The sequence below is a fragment of the Spermophilus citellus genome (genome assembly GCF_964194105.1).
Source record: "Spermophilus citellus genome assembly, chromosome: 3".
In the NCBI taxonomy this organism is placed as follows: Eukaryota; Metazoa; Chordata; class Mammalia; order Rodentia; family Sciuridae; genus Spermophilus; species Spermophilus citellus.
In genome coordinates this window covers 13,283,943-13,287,848 of record NC_138184.1, presented here as the reverse complement: position 1 = coordinate 13,287,848, position 3,906 = coordinate 13,283,943, and the positions used below count along the sequence as shown (strand labels likewise).

General features: G+C 39.8%; 1 pseudogene across 1 annotated transcript; it reads right to left on the bottom strand.

The window, feature by feature from the left end:
- Nucleotides 1–1,276: 1,276 nt before the first annotated feature.
- Nucleotides 1,277–2,214, bottom strand: LOC308643286 (olfactory receptor 7A10-like; annotated as a pseudogene). The gene has a single exon. The product of its transcript is annotated as an olfactory receptor 7A10-like (transcript).
- Nucleotides 2,215–3,906: the final 1,692 nt, after the last annotated feature.

Genomic DNA, 3,906 nt, shown 5'->3' with positions numbered 1-3,906 from the left:
GAATAAGGCAGATACCAAAAGAAAAGTACTTCATGGTCTCTCTCAAATAAGGAAGATAAAAATAAAATAAAATAAATGCTAACTTGAATATAGAATACAGATTACTATACATCAGGTTGGAGAGGGTGGATAATGGATGGCTATATTTGATAAGTGTCCACTGTGGGCATGTGTAGAAATATCACACTGAACCTCCTTAATATTTACAATTATTTACACTCATCAAATAACAAACAGAACAATTCCCAGGAGTCAAGGATCCCAAGTTTGACTTGTTACAGCCCCATCCACCTTTCTCCCTGCCCAGTGCCTGGCCCCCCAGAACCATCAATCTGCTCACCATTTATATATTGCTAGCATTTCAAAAGTGTGGTCTAGCACATAAAAATATGCACCTGGGAAAAATGGTGGAGTAGATACCTCTGGGGACATGACCTGTTTTGCCCATGACTATGTTAGGCACTGTGGACACCAAGCTGAAATAGAAACACAATCCAAAAGTGAGAATAAAACCTAATGACCAGCTAATACCTTGGGAAGTTAAAGGCTACCTTATCAAAAATGGAAGTGTGGGAAATAATATAGTAAAAAATTAAAAATACAAAATTGGAATATCTATTCTCATCCCTGCATGGTGCACACTTGCAATCCCAGTGACTCAGGAGTCTGAGGCAGGGGAATCATATATCAAACCATCCTCAGCAATGTAGTAAGACCCTAAGCAACATAGCAAGACACTGGCTCAAACAAAAAAAACAGAAAGAGCTGTGCCTATGGCTCAGTGGTTAAACAGTCTTGGGTTTAATCCACAGTATCAAATTTTATTTTCCCAGATTTACTTCCAGAATAAAATTATTAACATTAACTTCAGTTGTTATAATCAGTTTTTCACATGTGAATAGTAATTATGCATATTTTAAGCAAAATGAACAATTCCTTAGCATGACTTATGTCATTTGAGATTATTTCTAAAAATATATCTTTGGAGATAAATGAGAATTTTCAAGTATTTCTCATCCAAAGTGGGAATAATTTTGGGCAAGTTGGAAATGACAGGGGAAAGGGTTGAATTTCATAGTGATCACAGTGTGCAATAAAGTGAAAGGTGTAGTGGGATTGTATGTCGAAGTTGAAATAAAAGAAATGGAAACTCTGTGTTAACGTAGAAGGATCCAGTCCTGCTTCCACATTCCAGTGAAGAATTGAAGATTCTGCTACTGAGGCTCTGATCCCTGCAATCATGGGCACTTATTCAGTCTCAGCACAATTAACACTTTTATCTTCCTGTGTCACAAATTTTTCTCAGAGCACTCTTTATGGCCTTGTTTCTCAGACTGTAGATGAAGGGGTTCAGCATGGGGGTGACCACAGTGTACATCACTGAGGCTGTTGCAGTAGAGTGTGAGTTTTGGGTCACAGCAGAGCTGAGATACACACCTAGGGTTGTGCCATAAAATAAGGAGACCACAGAGAGGTGAGACGCACAGGTGGAGAAGGCTTTGTACTTGCCCTGAGCTGATGAGATTGCACAGATGGAGGACACTATTTTGAAGTAAGAGTAAATGATGCCAATGAGGGGGCCAACATCCAGCATGAAAGAAGCAATATATATCACCACCTCATTGAGAAAGGTGTCAGAGCAGGCACGCTGAATTACCTGGTTAAGTTCACAGAAAAAGTGTGGGATTATTTCCAAGTCTGTGCAGAAGGACAGCCGCAATATCATTAAGCTATGTAACAATGCATGTAGGACACTCACAACCCAGGACATGAAAACTAGCAATCCACAGAGACTGTGGTTCATGATGACCATGTAGTGCAGGGGGTGACAGATGGCCACATACCGATCATAGGCCATCACAGTCAAAAGAAAAATGTCCAATCCTGCAAAGAGTACAAAAAAGTTCATCTGGGTGATGCAGCCTGCATAGGAAATGGCCTTGCTCTGTGTCTGGATGTTCACCAGCATCTTGGGGATGGTGGTGGAGGTGAAGCAGATGTCCACAAAGGACAGGTTGGAGAGGAAGAAATACATGGGTGTGTGCAGGTGGGAGTCTGAGATGGTGGCCAGAATGATGAGCAGGTTCCCCAGCACAGTGACAGGTACATGGACAGGAAAAGGCCAAAGATGAGGGGCTGCAGTTCTGGATCCTCTGCAAGTCCCAGAAGAAGAAATTCTAAATGTTGAGTGTCATTCCCTGGTTCCAAATGCATGTGACTACAGAAATGAGAAAAAGAGCATAACTATTTTTTACAGACAGGTATTACTTACATCATTGAAATGAAACAATACATATTTTGCTATGAAAATAATTTTAGTGATGTGTGTGTAGGTCATGTTGGAGTGGTTGCCTAACATATGCAAAGCCCTGGTTACCATCCACATACCTCAAAAAATAGAGAAATGCCAAGAGAATGGGGAAAAATAACTTCTATAGAACATGTGTGGCTCTTGTCCCCTAAGTGATCCTGTGTCACCTCTGAAGAGGAATTCCTTTTTCATTTTGAAGGTTTCACTAGGAAGTCATGCATTTAGAATTCTAATAAGAAAGTTATTCAGGCCTTTGAGAAGTGTAAATGGAGCACCCCTCCTGAGCACTTTGGTTGTTTCTGTGTCTTGGCTACAGTGAATTGTGCATCAGTCAATGTGGAAGGGCAGATCTCTTCAAAATACCCATTTCATTTTCTTTGGCCACATACCCAGTAATAAGATTGCTACATCAAGTGATAATAGTATTTTAATTTTGTGGATTCTCTATTATGTTTTCCATAATGGCTTCAATAACTTGCATTCCTACCAACTCCAGGTCAGGATTCTTTTTCTCTCCCCATAATCATAGGCCCTTGATATCCTTGTCTTTTTGATAGTAGCCCTTCCAACTGAAGTTAGTCCAGAGTCTACCATAGTTTTGATTAGCATTTCCCAGATAATTAGCAATTTAGAGCACATTTAATACAGCTATTGGCCATTTGTAAGTGGTACAGATACACAGTGGAATAATAACAGCTATTAATGAAACGATGAATCTTATCATTGGAGACAACACAGATGAACCTGGGGACATTTATGAAGTCAAATCAGCCAGGCACAGGAACACTACAGCTGCATGATATCATTCCTGTGTGGATTCTGAGAAATTTGATCTCACAGAATGTCAGCATGGCATGATGGTCGCCAGAAGCTGAGGTGCATTCTGGGCCCAAAGGGATGAGGAGAAGCTCCTCAAGGGGAAACAATTACAGTAAGACAAGAGGAATAGCTTCTGGTGATGTATTGCACAGTAGAGTAATTATAGTGAAAAATAACATGTTCCCTATTTTAAAATAGATAGAGGGGAGGACTTTGAATGTTTGTCACAGAGAAATGATAAATGATTCAGAAAATTAAGCCAATCATACCTGTTAAATTATTATACAATTTATACATGTATGTAGATATAAAGATATTTTTGTGACTTGTATAATTATATGTCAATTAAAAATAAAGCAATAACTAATTACTGAGTACAAAGTACGTTCCACGCATTGGATGAGTAATCTGCATGAGTTAAAACACAGAAGTCCACATTATCCAAAGAGAGGGAAAGCACATAAGCAAAACGGTTAAAATCACTTAATATGTCTCATGGCGATGGGTACTAAGAGGAAAAAGAAAGAGCAGAGGTAGTTGTAGTTTTACAGCAATGCAGGGAAAACCAGCAAAAAGACGGGCATCCAAAGAGAGACCACAAGGAAGGCAGGGCAGGAGCCACAAGTCATCCTCAGTGGAGTGGTCTTCATTGGGGGACAGTCAGTGCACAGGTCCTAAGGAACATGCTTGTTTCAAAAAAATGAAGATAAAAGAAAGCTGTTGGCAAGGAGGAGGAAAAAGGCCGAGAGTGATGAGAGATGGTGCCAAATAATATT